Source organism: Pristiophorus japonicus, chromosome 9, assembly GCF_044704955.1.
Source record: "Pristiophorus japonicus isolate sPriJap1 chromosome 9, sPriJap1.hap1, whole genome shotgun sequence".
NCBI classification, from domain to species: Eukaryota; Metazoa; Chordata; class Chondrichthyes; family Pristiophoridae; genus Pristiophorus; species Pristiophorus japonicus.
Window position 1 is genome coordinate 165,926,144 of NC_091985.1, and position 19,518 is coordinate 165,945,661.

Below are 19,518 nucleotides of genomic sequence, written 5' to 3' on the forward strand. Positions count from 1 at the left end.
AACCAAAGTACTTGTTCAATTGGTCCGCCATTTCTTTGTTCCCCGTTATGACATCCCCTGATTCTGACTGCAGGGGACCTACGTTTGTCTTTACTAACCTTTTTCTCTTTACATATCTATAGAAACTTTTGCAATCCGTCTTAATGTTCCCTGCAAGCTTCTTCTCATACTCCATTTTCCCTGCCCTAATCAAACCCTTTGTCCTCCTCTGCTGAGTTCTAAATTTCTCCCAGTCCCCAGGTTCGCTGCTATTTCTGGCCAATTTGTATGCCACTTCCTTGGCTTTAATACTATCCCTGATTTCCCTTGATAGCCACGGTTGAGCCACCTTCCCTTTTTTATTTCTATGCCAGACAGGAATGTACAATTGTTGTAGTTCATCCATGCGGTCTCTAAATGTCTGCCATTGCCCATCCACAGTCAACCCCTTAAGTATCATTCGCCAATCCATCTCAGCCAATTCACGCCTCATACCTTCAAAGTTAGCCTTCTTTAAGTTCTGGACCATGGTCTCTGAATTAACTGTTTCATTCTCCATCCTAATGCAGAATTCCACCATATTATGGTCACTCTTCCCCAAGGGGCCTCGCACAACGAGATTGCTAATTAATCCTTTCTCATTACATAACACCCAGTCTAAGATGGCCTCCCCCCTAGTTGGTTCCTCGACATATTGGTCTAAAAAACCATCCCTTATGCACTCCAGAAAATCCTCCTCCACCGTATTGCTTCCAGTTTGGTTAGCCCAATCTATGTGCATATTAAAGTCACCCATTATAACTGCTGCACCTTTATTGCACGCACCCCTAATTTCCTGTTTGATGCCCTCCCCAACATCACTACTACTGTTTGGAGGTCTGTACACAACTCCCACTAACGTTTTTTGCCCTTTGGTGTTCTGCAGCTCTACCCATATAGATTCCACATCATCCAAGCTAATGTCCTTCCTAACTATTGCCTTAATCTCCTCCTTAACCAGCAATGCTACCCCACCTCCTTTTCCTTTTATTCTATCCTTCCTGAATGTTGAATACCCCTGGATGTTGAGTTCCCAGCCCTGCTCATCCTGGAGCCACGTCTCCGTAATCCCAATCACATCATATTTGTTAACATCTATTTGCACAGTTAATTCATCCACCTTATTGCGGATACTCCTTGCATTAAGACACAAAGCCTTTAGGCTTGTTTTTTTAACACCCTCTGTCCTTTTAGAATTTTGCTGTACAATGGCCCTTTTTGTTCTTTGCCTTGGGTTTCTCTGCTCTCCACTTTTCCTCATCTCCTTTCTGTCTTTTGTTTTTGCCTCCTTTTTGTTTCCCTCTATCTCCCTGCATTGGTTCCCATCCCCCTGCCATATTAGTTTAACTCCTCCCCAACAGCACTAGCAAACACTCCCCCGAGGACATTGGTTCCGATTCTGCCCAGGTGCAGACCGTCCGGATTGTACTGGTCCCACCTCCCCCAGAACCGGTTCCAATGCCCCAGGAATTTGAATCCCTCCCTGCTGCACCATTGCTCAAGCCACGTATTCATCTGAGCTATCCTGCGATTCCTACTCTGACTAGCACGTGGTACCCTAGGACAAAAGCAAAATACTGCGGATGTTGGAATCTGAAATAAAAACAGAGAATGCTGGAAATCTCAGCGGGTCAGGCAGTATCTGTGGAGAGAAAAACAAAATTAACATTTTGGGTCAACGAACCTTCATCAGAACTGCCGAATGTTCGAAAAAAGCACACTCTTAAGAAGCATTGAAAGGGGAGGGGAAGAACAAAAGGGAAGGTCTGTGTTAGGGTTGAAGACAGGAGAGATTAGAGAGACAAAAGAGATGATGGGCTGAATTGAAATGGTAATGACAGAAGTTAGAAAAAAGTTAATCTAGATAGGGTGTGAATGGCAGAGTAATGACCAGCTGGCATTAGAGACAAAGAGGGAAAAAAATAAAAAAAAACATAAGATGCAAGCGGGGGGGAGGAAAGGGAGCCAAAGATGGTCAGAGGTTATGCTCTGAAATTGTTGAATTCAATGTTGAGTCCAGAAGGCTGTAAAGTGCCTAAACGAAAGATGAGGTGCTGTTCCTCGAGCTTGTCCTCAACTTCATTGGAACAGTGCAGGAGTCCGAGGACGGAGATATCAGAGTGGGAGTGGAGTGGGGTACTCTAGGTGTGGTCTAACCAGGGTCTTGTATAACTACAGCATAAATTCTGCCCCTTTGTACTCTAGTCCTCTGGATATAAAGGCCAGCATTCCATTAGCCTTTTTGATTATTTTCTTGACTTGTTCATAACATTTTAATGATCTATGTACCTGGACCCCCAAGTTTCTTTGGACCTCCACTGTTTTTAGCCTTTCACCATTTACAAAGTACCCTGTTCTATCCTTTTTAGGTCCAAAGTGGATGACCTCACATTTACCTTCACTGAAATCCATTTGCCAGTTTTGCCTACTCACTTAATCTGTCGCTATCCCTTTGTAATTTTATGCTTCCATCTACACTGCCTAAAAAACCACCTATCTTTGTGTCATCGGCAAATTTGGATTATATGACTTTTTATGCCATCATCTAAGTTGTTAATAAATCTTGTGAATAGTTGAGGTCCCAACACAGATCCCTGTAAAACACCACTAGTCCAATCCTGCCAGATGAGTACCTGCCCGTTATCCCTACTCTCTGACTCTTGCTGCTCAGCCAATTTTCTAACCAGGTCAATAATTTGCCCTCAATTCCGTGGGCTTCTACCTTAGTTAACAGTCCTTTATGTGGGACTTTATCAAATGCCTTCTGTAAGTCCATTTAAATAACATCCATGGTCATTCATCTGCCCACTACCTTAGTCACCTCCTCAAAATTCAATCAGGTTTGTCAGGCATGACCTACCTTTCACAAATCCATGCTGGCTCTCTCTGATCAACCGAAAATGTTCAGTCACCCCACCCTTATTTATAGATTTTGTCGATTTCCCAACAACTGATGTTAGGCTCTGGACTATAATTCCCTGGTTTCCCTCTCTCACCATTTTTAAACATCAGAGTGACATGCACAATTTTCTAATCTAAAGGAACGGTTCCTGAACCGAGAGAACTTCGGAAGATTATAGTTAGGGCATCTGCAATGTGCTCACCGACTTTCTTTAAAACCCAGGGATAGAAACCATCTGGCCCTGGGGATTTGTCGCTCTTTGGTGCCATTATTTTCTTCATTCCTGTTATTTTATTTATATTAATCTTATTGCGCCCCCATCCCTGATTCATGGCATGCTATCCTCTTCCTCTACTGTAAATACTGACACAAAGTCATTCTTCAACATGTCCGCCATTTCCTTATCATTATTGACACTATCACCGTTATCAGTTTTCAAGGGCCCACAGTGCTCCTGACTAACCTCTTTTTCTAATATAATTGTAACAACGTTTTGTGTTGATTTTGATATCCCTTACACGTTTCTTTTCATACTCACTTTTTGTAGCTCCTATTATCTGTTTTGTGACCCTTTGCTGATTGTATCTTTCCTATTCGCCAGGATCTATGCTATTTTTTGCATTTTTGTATAAGTTAAAAAACATTTTTATGCTGTCCCTTACCTCTTTAGTTGTCGATGGCTCTTTTTTTTGGCAAGTAGCGCTCTTGCCCCTCAGGGGTATAAACTGGTTCTGTATCACTTTAAATTCTTTTTTAAACATCTCCCTCTGATCTTCTGTCATTTTACCCAGTAACAGATTTGTCCAGTTAACTGTGGACAATCTCTGTCTCATCCCTTTGAAGTCAGCCTTACCCAAATCTAGAATCTTTGTAGCTGTTTTGTGTTTCTCCCTTTCAAACATTACATTGAACTTGATCATGTTATGATCGCTATTCGATAAATGGTCACACACAGTAAGGCTGTTAACTAAATCTGGCACATTGCTCACTACTAAATCTAATATGTATGCCCCCTTATTCCCTTCGGACATATTATTGTAGAAAACTATCGCGGACACACTCAAGAAATTCACCAGCTTTCTGACAGGTGCTACTCTGCTTATCCCAAGCTATGTGAAAGTTAAAATCCCCCATTAAAACCATTCTGCCTTTGCTACACGCTTGTTTATTCTCTATATTTATACAATCTAGCACTTCACAGCTGCTACCAGATAACCTATACACAACTCCCTCTACAGTTTTAAATCCTTCCTTAATCCTTAATTCTACCCATGAAGTCTCCACTGCCTGCTTACCTCTCGTTATAACCTTTATCATTGAAGTGATTTCATCCTTAATCACTAAGGCTACACATCCCCCTCTGCCATTTTCCCTATCGTTCCTGTAGACCTTATAACCGGGTGTATTTAGTTCCTAGTCCTGACCATCTTGCAGCCATGTCTCAGTAATGGCTGCCATGTTATACCCTCCAATTTGAATTTGCATCTGCAGTTTATTCAATTTATTCCTTATACTCCGTGTGTTTGTATAAAGAATGCTTATTTGTGCCACACACCCTATCATGTCCTTCAACACTAATGTTTTACTCACTAGTTTCTTATTTCTCACTCTTGGTTTAATCACTTTACATCTTTTAATTTTCCCTCTACATGTAGTGCCTAAAGCACAATTTCCGTCTGTTACTCTACTCTCCCCCCCTTTTGTTTGTTTTTGAACTACTATTTTTACTACAATTTCCACCTGAGCTCCCTCCTCCCCCCCACCACCAATGTCCCCATTTACTAGTTTCATCATTATCATCATAGGCTGTCCCTCAGAATCGAGGAAGACTTGCTTCCACCCTAAAAATTAGTCCTTAGGTGGCTGAACAGTCCAGTGTGAGAACCACAGTCCCTGTCACAGGTGGGACAGACAGTCGTTGAAGGAAGGGGCTGGTTTGCCGCACACTCTTTCCACTGCCTGCGTTTGATTTTTGCATGCTCTCAGCGATGAGACTCGAGGTGCTCCCGAATGTACTTCCTCCACTTAGGGCAGTCTTTGGCCAGGGACTCCCAGGTGTCAGTGGGGATGTTGCACTTTATCATGGAGGTTTTGAGGGAGTCCTTGTAACGTTTCCTCTGCCCACCCGGGGCTCGCTTGCCGTGAAGGAGTTCCGAATAGAGCGCTTGCTTTGGGAGTCTCGTGACAGGCATGCGGACAATGTGGCCTGCCCAGCGGAGCTGATCAAGTGTGGTCAGTGCTTCAATGCTAGGGATGTTGGTCTGGTCGAGGACGCTAATGTTGGTGCGTCTGTCCTCCCAGGGGATTTGTAGGATCCTGCTGAGACATTTTTGGTGGTATTTCTCCAGCAACTTTAAAGTCCTTGTGACATCCCTATTTATTCTTTCCACTGGGGCCCTGGTCCCAGATCGGTTCAGGTGTCCCAAACATACAGCTCCTTCCTGTCCCAATGCTGGTGCCAGTGCCCCATAAAATGGAATGCCTCTTTCACACAGCACTTCATTAGCCACGTGTTCACTTCCCTAATCAGTTTATCCCTACGCCAATTTGCACATGGCTCAGGTAATAATCCAGAGATTATAAACCCTTGAGGTCCTGTTCTTTAACTTAGCTCCTAGTTCTTGGTACTCCCCAAACAGGGCCTACTCTTCCCTACGTTGTTGGTCCCAACTTGGACCCCAATGACTGGATCCTTTCGCTTCGCTCCAGTATCCTTTCAAGCCAGATCGAGATGTCCCTCACCCTGGCACCAGGTTGGTAACATATCATGTGGGACTCTCGATCCTGCTTACAAAGGAAGCTATCTGTCCCCTAATTATAGAATCCCCTACAACATCCACATTACGCTTTCTCTCATCCTCCTCTTCCTCATTTAGGACAGCCTCCTGCTCCAAAGTGCCATGGTCCACATTCTGGCTGTCCTTCCGACAGTCTTTATCCTTATCTTCACAGGTAGAAAGTGCAGTGTATCTGTTGGACAGGATCAGTTTCTGTGGATCCTCATTCCCTTTCTTACCTTGGTTCCCTTTACTCTGTACACTGTCAGTCACACCAACCCCGTTCTGAACGTGCACCTCCCTACGAGGTGTGACTGAAGTCTGGAGCAAACTGTCCCCTCCGTTATGTGTCAGAGTGTTTCTAACTCGCACTCCAGCTCAATGACTCTGAGCCGGAGAGATTCAAAATGGAGACATCTCCTGCAGACGTGTTCGCTCGGGACAGTCTCGCTGTCCACAAGCTCCCACACAACCTGCTCTGCTGTGACTTAGACTAACCTTGTTTTATTTATTTAATTAGTTAAAATCTTTATTCAATGATTATTTATAGTTATATTAATTAGTTTATTTAGTTACGCTTTTAATGTATGTTTTAGTTTCCCGCTCTTCGATTAAACCACTGTCCCAGCTTAGAGAAAAAATTTTAATACAACAATAACTTGTATTTATATAGCGCCTTTAACATAGTGAAACGTCCCAAGATGCTTCACAGGAGTATTATGCGCTAAAAATTTGACACCGAGCCGCATAAGTAGAAATTAGCGCAGGTGACCAAAAGCTTGGTCAAAGAGGTATGTTTTAAGGAGCATCTTGTAGGAGGAAAGAGAAGTAGGAGAGGCGGAGAGGTTTAGGCAGGGAGTTCCAGAACAACAGAAGGCACGGCCACCAATGGTTGAGCGAGTAAACTCAAGGATGCTCAGGAGGGCAGAATTAGAGGAGCGCAGGCATCTCAAGAGGATTGTGGGGCTGGAGAAAATTAGAGAGCTAGGGAGGGGAAAGGCCATGGAGGGATTTGAAAATAAGGACGAGAATTTTGAAATCGAGACATTGCTTAGCCAGAAGCCAATGTAAGTCAGCGAGCAGAGGGCTAATGGGTGACCGGGACTTGGTGTGAGTTAGGACATGGGAAGCCGAGTTTTGGATCACCTCTTGTTTACATCGGATAGAATGTGGGAGGCCAGCCAGGTGTGTGTTGGAATAGTCAAGTCTAGAGGTAACAAAGGCATGGATGAGAGCTTGAGCAGCAGATGAGCTGAGGTAAGGGCGGAGACGGGCGATGTTATGGAGGTGAAAATAGGCGGCCTTAATTATGCTGCAGATATGTGGTCAAAAGCCCATTTCAGGGTCAAATATGACACCAAGGTTGCGAACAGCCTGGTTCAGCCTCAGACAGAAGTTACGGAGAGGAATGGAGTCAATGGCTAGGGAATGGAGTTTGTGACGGAGATCAAAAACAATGGCTTCGGTCTTCCCAATATTCAATTGGAGAAAATTTCTGCTCATCCAGAACTGGATGTCGGACAAGCAGTCTGACAATTTAGAGTCCATGGAGGGGTCAAGAGAAATGGTAGTGAGGTAGAGCTGGGAGTCATCAGTGTACATGTGGAAACTGACGCCGTGTTTCCGGATGATGTCGCCAAGGGGCAGCATGTAGATGAGAAATAGGAGGGAGCCAAGGATAGATTCTTGAAGGACACCAGAGGTAACGATGAGAAGCTGTTGCAGATGATTCTCTGGCTATGATTAGATAGATAAGAATGGAACCAGGTGAGTGCAGTCCCACACAGCTGGACGGCAGTGGAGAAGGATAGAGTGGTCAACCATGTCAAAGGTTGCAAACATAGAAAAAATAGAAACATCGAAAATAGGTGCAGGAGCAGGCTATTCAGCCCTTCTAGCCTGCACCGCCATTCAACGAGTTCATGGCTGAACATGAAACTTCAGTACCCACTTCCTGCTTTCACGCCATACCCCTTGATCCCCCGAGTAGTAAGGACTTCATCTAACTCCCTTTTGAATATATTTAGTGAATTGGCCTCAACTACTTCCTGTGGTAGAGAATTCCACAGGTTCACCACTCTCTGGGTGAAGAAGTTTCTCCTTATCTCGGTCCTAAATAGCTTACCCCTTATCCTTAGACTGTGACCCCTGGTTCTGGACTTCCCCAACATTGGGAACATTCTTCCTGCATCCAACCTGTCCAAACCCGTCAGAATTTTAAACGTTTCTATGAGGTCCCCTCTCACTCTTCTGAACTCCAGTGAATACAAGCCCAGTTGATCCAGTCTTTCTTGATAGGTCAATCCCACCATCCCGGGAATCAGTCTGGTGAATCTTCGCTGCACTCCCTCAACAGCAAGTATGTCCTTCCTCAAGTTAGGAGACCAAAACTGTACACAATACTCCAGGTGTGGCCTCACCAAGGCCCTGTACAACTGTAGCAACACCTCCCTGCCCCTGTACTCAAATCCCCTCGCTATGAAGGCCAACATGCCATTTGCTTTCTTAACCGCCTGCTGTACCTGCATGCCAACCTTCAATGACTGATGTACCATGACACCCAGGTCTCGTTGCACCTTCCCTTTTCCTAATCTGTCACCATTCAGATAATAGTCTGTCTCTCTGTTTTTACCACCAAAGTGGATAACCTCACATTTATCCACATTATACTTCATCTGCCACGCATTTGCCCACTCACCTAACCTATCCAAGTCACTCTGTAGCCTCATAGCATCCTCCTCGCAGCTCACACTGCCACCCAACTTAGTGTCATACGCAAATTTGGAGATACTACATTTAATCCCTTCGTCTAAATCATTAATGTATAATGTAAACAGCTGGGGCCCCAGCACAGAACCCTGCGGTACCCCACTAGTCACTGCCTGCCATTCCGAAAAGTACCCATTTACTCCTACTCTTTGCTTCCTGCCTGACAACCAGTTCTCAATCCACATCAGCACACTACCCCCAATCCCATGTGCTTTAACTTTGCACATTAATCTCCTGTGTGGGACCTTGTCGAAAGCCTTCTGAAAGTCCAAATATACCACATCAACTGGTACTCCTTTGTCCACTTTATTGGAAACATCCTCAAAAAATTCCAGAAGATTTGTCAAGCATGATCTCCCTTTTACAAATCCATGCTGACTTGGACCTATCATGTCACCATTTTCCAAATGCGCTGCTATGACATCCTTAATAATTGATTCCATCATTTTACCCACTACTGAGGTCAGGCTGACCGGTCTATAATTCCCTGCTTTCTCTCTCCCTCCTTTTTTAAAAAGTGGGGTTACATTGGCTACCCTCCACTCGATAGGAACTGATCCAGAGTCAATGGAATGTTGGAAAATGACTGTCAATGCATCCGCTATTTCCAAGGCCACCTCCTTAAGTACTCTGGGATGCAGTCCATCAGGCCCTGGGGATTTATCGGCCTTCAATCCCATCAATTTCCCCAACACAATTTCCCGACGAATAAAGATTTCCCTCAGTTCCTCCTCCTTAATAGACCCTCTGACCACTTTTATATCCGGAAGGTTGTTTGTGTCCTCCTTAGTGAATATTGAACCAAAGTACTTGTTCAATTGGTCTGCCATTTCTTTGTTCCCCGTTATGACTTCCCCTGATTCTGACTGCAGGGGACCTACGTTTGTCTTTACTAACCTCTTTCTCTTTACATACCTATAGAAACTTTTGCAATCCGCCTTAATGTTCCCTGCAAGCTTCTTCTCGTACTCCATTTTCCCTACCCTAATCAAACCCTTTGTCCTCCTCTGCTGAGTTCTAAATTTCTCCCAGTCCCCAGGTTCGCTGCTATTTCTGGCCAATTTGTATGCCACTTCCTTGGCTTTAATACTATCCCTGATTTCCCTAGATAGCCACGGTTGAGCCACCTTCCCTTTTTTATTTTTACGCCAGACAGGAATGTACAATTGTTGTAATTCATCCATGCGTTCTCTAAATGTCTGCCATTGCCCATCCACAGTCAACCCCTTAAGTATCATTAGCCAATCTATCTTAGCCAATTCATGCCTCATACCTTCAAAGTTACCCTTCTTTAAGTTCTGGACCATGGTCTCTGAATTAACTGTTTCATTCTCCATCCTAATGCAGAATTCCACCATATTATGGTCACTCTTCCCCAAGGGGCCTCGCACAATGAGATTGCTAATTAATCCTCTCTCATTACACAACACCCAGTCTAAGATGGCCTCCCCCCTAGTTGGTTCCTCGACATATTGGTCTAGAAAACCATCCCTTATGCATTCCAGGAAATCCTCCTCCACCGTATTGCTTCCAGTTTGGCTAGCCCAATCTATGTGCATATTAAAGTCACCCATTATAACTGCTGCACCTTTATTGCATGCACTCCTAATTTCCTGTTTGATGCCCTCCCCAACATCACTACTACTGTTTGGAGGTCTGTACACAACTCCCACTAACAAACAAGTCAAGAAGGACAAGGAGGGATAGTTTACCTTTGTCACAGTCACTAAAGATGTAATTTCTGACTTTGATGAGAGCCGTTTCGGTACTGTGGCAGGCGTGTGTCATGTATGTAACCTTTATGTAACAACACTGCAATATTGTATATACGTAAGAAATGCACACCTTGACCACAGGGGGTGAACTTGTGGGAGACACTCCTGACCTGGTCATCCAGGTATATAAAGGGAGGTCCCACGCAGGCTCATCACTTCTTGGTCCTGTGAATAAAGGTTCAGGTCATGGAGTGACCTTGTGCAAAGAATGTGCCTCGTGTGGGTTTGTGGTATTGTGTAATGGCTTTACAGCGTGGAAACCGGATAGGAGGGATTCAAACATGGAATTGCAGCAAAGATGGGCACGGATTTAGGAGGCAACAAATCATTTAAGGACTTTGGAGAGGAAAGGGAGGTTGGAGATGGGGCAGTAGTTTACAAGGACAGAGGGATCGAGGTTTTTTTTGAGAGGGGTGATGACAGCAGATTTGAGGGAGAGGGGGACAGTACCTGAGGAGAATGAACCATTAACAACATCAGCTAACATGGGAGCCAGAAAAGGAAGTTGGGTGGTCAGCAGTTTGGTGGGAATAGGGTCAAGGGAGCAGGAAGTGGGTCTCATGGACAGAATGAGCTCAGAAAAGTCATGAGGGGAGATTGGAGAGAAACTGGAGAAAGATGTGAAGTCAGGGCTAGGGCAAGGGGCTTCCTTAGGGGAAGTTTGGCCCGGTGGGCTAGGAGAAGGGAAGAGGCAGAGGCAGCCGAACGCATGGTCTCAATCATAGCGACGAAGAAGTCCATGAGCTCCTCACTTATTGTCGGAGGTGAGGGTGGAGACTGGGGAGAGGGGTTTAAAAATGATTCTGGAATAGTGAACCATTTTGGCAGCAGAGAGCAGGACCCGATAGTGCTTTATGTGGTCCAGCCAGATCTGGCGGTGAATCACTAACCCAGTTGTCCGCCATATCCGTTTAAGTCTACATCCCTTGGACTTAAGGGAGCGAAGATCAGGGGGAATGGTCAGGGTGAGAGAGAGTAATTGTTTTAACAGGGTCTAGGGCATCAAAGGTGGTGGTGAGGGTGTGATTGAGCAGATCACTAGCTGCAGAAATGTCAGGGTGAATGGAGGGCCAAAGGCTGGACAGTTGGGAGTTGCTGTGCAGTTGTAAGAGAGTCGGGCAAGAGTTTGTTCCAGGGGCATGTAGGTTTGGGGGTTTGGAAGGGGGATGTGGGTGGAAAGTGATACGAGGAAGTGGTCAGATAAGGTCAGAGATGGCCTTATCTGCGATGGACACGATGGGAGTAGCGAGGCCACGAGACATGGCAAGGTCGAGGGGCTGGCCGTGAATATGATTGGGGAGATTAAGGATGAACTCAGAGCAGAGAGAACATGGTGAATTGAGATGGAGGTTGAAATCACCAAGAATGAGAAGTCGTTCTGTGCAGAGGCAAAGGGAGGAAAGTAGTGAAGAAATATCGGTAATAAAATGTTTATGGTACTTGGGTGGGCGGTAGAGAACGGGAATTTCTCATCAATAAATCATCTACCTAGTGTCCTGAGACGTCACTCCTGTTTTTTTTGTTGTTTTAGCATTTGCCGGATTTGTACCGCCTCCTCTGGTGCCGACTCTGCTCAGGTCCGCGCTTCCTCTCATCCCACTCTATTTATGGTCTGCCAAGGGCCTCCTCCGGTGCTGACTCCGTTTAGGTCCTGGGATCGGTGGAGGCATACTGTCATTCAATGCAATGATATAAATCTCACCAAAATGCATTATTGTATGATTTACACATGGTGTCATTGTAATAAAAATTATACGTTTTTCTTCTGGTTCTTCCAAATAGAAAATAGCATTTGCAAAACACTATTTTTTCACGTTTTACTACGTCAAAGGCGCTATATAAATACAAGTTGTAGCTGTTAATATACTGCCCCTATACTTGAAAGATGCATTTCTATACAGTATTTAACCAGAGTTTACTAAGAACAGTCACAATTCTTTAAACACAGTGTTTGTTTCCCCTGGTTGGAGTGTCTAGAACTAGGGATCACAGTCGCAGGATAAGGGGAAGACCATTTATGACAGAGATGAGGAGGAATTTCTTTAGTCAGATGGTTGTGAATCTTTGGAATTCTCTGCCCAAAGGGCTGTGGATGCCGAGTCTCTGAATATATTCACGGCTCAATGAACAAAATGTTGAATTATTGTGGGTGGAGATTAGAGATAGTAAGGGGAAAAAGTCACTGGTCGGCGTAGTTTATAGGCCCCCAAATAATAACTTCATGGTGGGGCGGGCAATAATCAAGGGAATAATGGAGGCATGTGAAAAAGGAACGGCAGTAGTTATGGGGGATTTTAACCTACATATCGATTGGTCAAATCAAATCGCAGGGGGTAGCCTGGAGGAGGAATTCATAGAATGCATACGGGATTGTTTCTTAGAACAGTATGTAACAGAGCCTACAAGGGAGCAAGCCATTTTGGATCTGGTCCTGTGTAACGAGACAGGAAAAATAAACGATCTCCTCGTAAAAGATCCTCTCGGAATGAGTGATCACAATATGGTTGAATTTGTAATACAGATTGAGGATGAGGAAGTTGTGTCAGAAACGAGCGTACTATGCTTAAACAAAGGGGACTACAGTGGGATGAGGGCAGAGTTGGCTAAAGTAGACTGGAAACAAGGACTAAACGGTGGCACAATTGAGGAACAGTGGAGGACTTTTAAGGAGCTCTTTCATAATGCGCAACAAAAATATATTCCAGTGAAAAAGAAGGGCGGCAAGAGAAGAGATAACCAGCCGTGGATAACCAAGGAAATTAAGGTAAGTATCAAATCAAAGACCAATGCGTATAAGGTGGCCAAGGTTAGTGGGAAACTAGAGGATTGGGAATATTTTAAGCAACAGCAAAGAATGACTAAAAAAGCAATAAAGAAAAGGAAGATAGATTACGAAGGTAAACTTGCGCAAAACATAAAAACAAATAGTAAAAGCTTTTACAGATATATAAAACGGAAAAGAGTGACTAAAGTAAATGTTGGTCCCTTAGAAGATGAAAAGGGGGATTTAATAATGGGAAATGTGGAAATGGCTGAGACCTTAAACAATTATTTTGCTTCCGTCTTCACAGTGGAAGACACAAAAACCATGCCAAAAATTGCTGGTCATAGGAATGTGGGAAGGGAGGACCTTGAGATGATCACTATCACTAGGGAGGTAGTGCTGGACAGACTAATGGGACTGAAGGTAGACAAGTCCCCTGGTCCTGATGAAATGCATCCCAGGGTATTAAAAGAGATGGCGGAAGTTATAGCAGATGCATTTGTTATAATCTACCAAAATTCTCTGGACTCTGGGGAGGTACCAGCGGATTGGAGAGCAGCTAATGTAACGCCTCTGTTTAAAAAAGGGGGCAGGCAAAAGGCAGGTAACTATAGGCCGGTTAGTTTAACATCTGTAGTGGGGAAAATGCTTGAAACTATCATTAAGGAAGAAATAGCGGGAAATCTGGATAGGAATAGTGCAATCAAGCAGACGCAGCATGGATTCATGAAAGGGAAATCATGTTTAACTAATTCACTGGAATTCTTTGAGGATATAACGAGCATGGTGGATAGAGGTGTACCGATGGATGTGGTGTATTTAGATTCCCAAAAGGCATTCGATAAGGTGCCACACAAAAGGTTACTGCAGAAGATAAAGGTACGCGGAGTTAGAGGAAATGTATTAGCATGGATAGAGAATTGGCTGGCGAACAGAAAGCAGAGAGTCGGGATAAATGGGTCCTTTTCCGGTTGGAAATCAGTGGTTAGTGGTGTGCCACAGGGATCAGTGCTGGGACCACAACTGTTTACAATATACATAGATGACCTAGAGGAGGGGACAGAGTGTAGTGCAACAAAATTTGCAGATGACACTAAGATTAGTGGGAAAGCGGGTTCTGTAGAGGGCTCAGAGAGGCTGCAAAGAGATTTAGATAGGTTAAGCGAATGGGCTAAGGTTTGGCAGATGGAATACAATGTCGGAAAGTGTGAGGTCATCCACCTTGGGAAAAAAAACAGTAAAAGGGAATATTATTTGAATGGGGAGAAATTACAACATGCTGTGGTGCAAAGGGACCTGGGAGTCCTTGTGCATGAAACTCTTTTTAGGAGAAAACAAAAAACATTAAACCGTGCCCCCCGATCTGGGGGAAACACCAACATTTACAAGGCCCTTTTTTTTTGGCACAGAATCAAATTTTTTCTCCAAGTGCCCCCTATAAAAGGGGAGGGGGACACTAAAAGCACCGGCAATTAAAACAAATTAACTTAAAAACATAAAATCAAATTAAAATTTGGTTGCCGGGCGTGATGATGCACTCCAGTTCCTCCGGTGCCCACCTCTCGTGGAAGGCCGCGAGCGTACCGGTGGACACCGCGTGCTCCATCTCCAAGGACACCCTGGACCGGATGTATGCGCGGAAGAGAGGCAGGCAGTCTGGTTGAACGACCCCCTCGACCGCCCGCTGCCTGGACCGGCTGATGGCACCCTTGGCCGTGCCCAGGAGCAGTCCTACGAGGAGGCCCTCGGACCTACCCGCTCCCCTCCGCACAGGGTGCCCGAAGATCAGGAGTGTGGGACTGAAGTGCAGCCAGAATTTCAGGAGCAGCCCCTTTAAATTCCTTGTGCATGAAACTCTTTTAGGGTTCCTTATGCATGAAACTCTTTTTGGATTTTTAAATTTTTTTAAATTTTTTTTTTATTTTAAATTTTTCGTTGCCAATCTTTCCAATTCTTTGTCAAATCACAAACGCCAGAGGTCACCTTGCACACATCAAGGATCACTCTGCGCCAATGCTCTTAGCCAAAAGGCCGAGAGCCACTGCACCGTTCCTGGAAATACTGCAATACCAGGTTCGTGCCATGGAGGTGGATGGGTCAGGCCCCCCACACACCTCCGTGGAGGTGGATGGGTCAAGCCACCCCACCCACCTCCTATTTCCAAAAAGCATAGGAGAACCACCTTCCTGATCCAGGGAGAACCACTTTGGGGTCATGGTTACTCCCCTGTCAGGTCAGTTACGCATGATCTTAGCCAAAAGGCAGGAATCCCAAAAGGTTAGTTTGCAGGTGCAGCAGGTAATCAGGAAGGCAAATGGAATGTTGGCCTTCATTGCGAAAGGGATGGAGTACAAAAGCAGGGAGGTGTTGCTGCAACTGTATAAGGTATTGGTAAGGCCGCACCTGGAGTACTGCGTGCAGTTTTGGTCACCTTACTTATGGAAGGATATACTAGCTTTGGAAGGGGTACAGAGACGATTCACTAGGCTGATTCGAGAAATGAGGGGGTTACCTTATGATGATAGATTGAGTAGACTGGGTCTTTACTCCTTGGAGTTCAGAAGGATGAGGGGTGATCTTATAGAAACATTTAAAATCATGAAAGGGATAGACAAGATAGAGGCAGAGAGGTTGTTTCCATTGGTGGGGGAGACTAGAACTAGGGGTCACAGCCTCAAAATACGGAGGAGCCAATTTAAAATCGAGTTGAGAAAGAATTTCTTCTCCCAGAGGGTTGTGAATCTGTGGAATTTTCTGTCCAAGGAAGCAGTTGAGGCTAGCTCATTGAATGTTTTCAAGTCAAAGATAGATAGATTTTTAAGCAATAAGGGAATTAAGGGTTACAGGGAGAGGGCGGGTAAGTGGAGCTGAGTCCACGACCAGATCAGCCACGATCTTATTGAATGGCGGAGCAGGCTCGAGGGGCTAGATGGCCTACTCCTGTTCCTAATTCTTATGTTCTTATGTTCTCAGATAGATAAAACTCAGAGTTTTTGAGTCTAGGGAAATCAAGGGATATGGGGATCGGGCGTGAAAATGGAGTTGAGGTCGATGATCAGCTATGATCTTCTTGAAGGGCGGAGCAGGCTCGAGGGGCCATTGGGCCTACTCCTGCTCCTATTTCTTATCGAACTGTCATGACATTTCAATGAAATGCCGATATGTTACGCAGAAGGAAGAAAAGACATAGTCCTGGAAATTACAGTCGGAGGTGTACCTCCGGAGTACGCCTCCAACCCGCAAAACAGTTCCAAAGTACCTCCAGGCGCCCAGACTGCGAAGAGTTGCGGTCTCAGGCCTCCAAGTGGATGGCAGTGTAATAGCCCAGAGATCCCAGGGATCCAGACAGTACAGAAGAGTCCCTGGAATCATGTGGGCCCAGTCCTCCAGTGACAAAGGAGAATTCCATTGCAATCATTTACAACGCTAATGATATGCAATGGAATCCCCAAATAATTATACAATGTACAGAATTCTTCTAATTATACAATGTATTGAATAGCAATTTTATTCATAAGTTCCTTCATTGCAACAACCTCAATAAAAATTTAATTTTTTTGCTAAATAATTTAAACATCTTAATCCGGGCCAGTATTTGCATAAACTCATTTAAAGTGTTTGTGTATCATTTTTGATTTTTAAATGTTTTATTTAAGCCTATACCCTTACGCTGATACAAACATGCCCTACGCCTGCTTTTACCAGCCGTAAGAGTTTTGTGGGCATTTGCTGGGCAGTTGTTGGGCAAATAGTCCAACTCTGTGCTAGCAATGCTTATTTTTCAGGCGGTTGGCATGATCTGTCAAGGCGCGCGTGCGGAAATCCGGAACTTGCAGGGCTTTTCAAAGGGAATACGACGGCGTACTCTGAGAGTAGAAACTAACTGGCCCTGAAATTGCAGTGTCTGCCATGGCGCTGAATGGTTTCAGGGATGAGGGACTTCAGTTACGTGGTTAGACTGGAGAAGCTGGGGTTATTCTCCTTCGAGCAGAGAAGGTTGAGAGGTGATTTGGTGATTGGCAGGAGAGCCAAAGGCGACATGAGGAAAAACTTTTTTATGCAACAAGCGGTTAGGATTGGCAATGCACTGCCTGAAAGGGTGATGGAGGCAGATTCAATCGTTTCTTTCAATCGTGGCTTTCAAAAAGGTATTGGATAAATACCTGAAGGAAAAGAAATTGCAGGGCCATGGGGAAAGGAAGGGGGAATGGGACTAGCTGGATTGCTCTTGTAGAAAACCAGCACAGGCGCAACGGGACGAATGGCCTCCTTCTGTGCTGACTCTTTTAAATACTGGCAGTTGGCAATTAAAAGTCACAGAATCATAAAAATTTACAGCACAGAAGGAGGCCATTTCGGCCCATCGTGTCCGTGCCGGCCAACCAAGAGCTATCCAGCCTAATCCCTCTCTCCAGCTCTTGGTCCATAGCCCTGTAGGTTACAGCACTTTAAGTGCACATCCAAGTATTTTTTAAATGTGGTGAGTGTTTCTGCCTCGACAACCCTTTCAGGCAGTTTGTTCCAGACCCCCACCACCCTCTGGGTGAAGAAACTTCCCCTCATATCTCCTCTATACCTCCCCCAATAACTTTAAATCTATGCCCCCTGGTTGTTGACCCCTCTGTCAAGGGAAACGGGTCCTTCCTATCCACTCTATCCAGGCCCCTCATAATTTTATACCCCTCAATCAGGCCACCCCTCAGCCTCCTTTGTTCCAAAGAAAACAGACCCAGTATCTCCAATCTTTCCTCATAGCCAAAGTTCTGCAGTCCAGGCAACATTCTTGTAAATCTCCTCTGCACCCTCTCCATCTTTCCTGTAATGTGGTGACGAGAACTGCACGCAATGCGCCAGCTGCGGCCTAACCAGTGTTTTATACAGTTCAAGTAAAACCTCCTTGCTTTTGTATTCCATGCTTCGACTTATAAAGGCACATATTCCATATGCCTTCTTAACCACCTTATCTACCTGGCCTGCTACCTTCAGGGATCTGTGGACCTGCACTCCAAGGTCCCTTTGTTCCTCTACACTTTTCAGGGTTGTACCATTTACTGTGTACTCCCTTGCCTTGTTAGACGTCCCCAAATGCATTACCTCACACTTATCCGGATTGAATTCCATTTGCCACTGTTCTGCCCACCTGACCAGTACATTGATATCTTCCTGCAGTCCGCAGCTTTCTTTTTCATTATCAACCACACAGCCTATTTCAGTGTCATCTGAAAACTTCTTAATCATACCCCCAACATTCAAGTCTAAGTCATTGATATATACCACAAAAAGAAAGGGGCCAGCACTGAGCCCTGTGGAACCCCACTGGATACAGCCTTCCAGTCACAAAAACACCCATCAACCATTACCCTTTGCTTCCTGCCTCTGACTCAATTTTGGATACAACTTGCCACTTTGCCTTGGATCCCATGGGCTTTTACTTTTGTGACCAGTCTGCCATGTGGGACTTTATCAAGGCCTTGAGCGCGCCAGCGGACACCGTCTGCTCCATCCCCAGGGACACCCGGACGCGAACTTTGCCGTCGAAGAGAGCGAGGCGGTCGGGCCGAATGACCCCCTTCGACAGTCGGAACGACCCCCTTCGATGACCCCCTTCGACCGGCCCCAACGACCCCCTTCGACTGGCCCGAACTTTGACCGGCCCGAACTTCGACCGGCCCGAACTTCGACTGGCCCGAACTTCGACCGGCCCGAACGACCCCCTTCGACCGGCCCGAACTTCGACCGGCCCGAACTTCGACCGGCCCGAACGACCCCCTTCGACCGGCCTGAACTTCGACCGGCCCGAACTTCGACCGGCCCGAACGACCCCCTTCGACCGGCCTGAACTTCGACTGGCCCGAACGACCCCCTTCGACCGGCCCGAACTTCGACCGGCCCGAACGACCCCCTTCGACCGGCCTGAACTTCGACCGGCCCGAACTTCGACCGGCCCGAACGACCCCCTTCGACCGGCCTGAACTTCGACTGGCCCGAACGACCCCCTTCGACCGGCCCGAACTTCGACCGGCCCGAACGACCCCCTTCGACCGGCCTGAACTTCGACTGGCCCGAACGACCCCCTTCGACCGGCCTGAACTTCGACTGGCCCGAACGACCCCCTTCGACCGGCCTGAACTTCGACTGGCCCGAACAACCCCCTTCGACCGGCCTGAACTTCGACCGGCCTGAACTTCGACCGGCCTGAACAACCCCCTTCGACCAGCCTGAACTTCGACCAGCCTGAACTTCGACCGGCCTGAACAACCCCCTTCAACCGGCCTGAACTTCGACCGGCCCGAACAACCCCCTTCGACCGGCCTGAACTTCGACCGGCCCGAGCTTCGACCAGCCTGAACTTCGACCGGCCCGAACAACCCCCTTCGACCGGCCTGAACTTCGACCGGCCCGAACAACTCCCTTCGACCAGCCTGAACTTCGACCGGCCCGAACGACCCCCTTCGACCGGCCCGAACAACCCCCTTCGACCGGCCCGAACAACCCCCTTCGACCAGCCTGAAC

The 19,518-nt window shown here is 46.0% G+C and overlaps 1 protein-coding gene across 1 annotated transcript in view; it reads right to left on the reverse strand.

The window, feature by feature from the left end:
* Positions 1-12,508, reverse strand: part of ninl (ninein-like) — a 148,453-nt gene extending 135,945 nt beyond the window's left edge. Inside the window, exon 1 of the mRNA XM_070890052.1 lies at positions 11,730-12,508. The gene's annotated coding sequence lies outside the window, so the exon portion shown is untranslated. The remainder of the gene's footprint in view (positions 1-11,729) is intronic.
* Between the last annotated feature and the right edge of the window lie 7,010 nt (positions 12,509-19,518).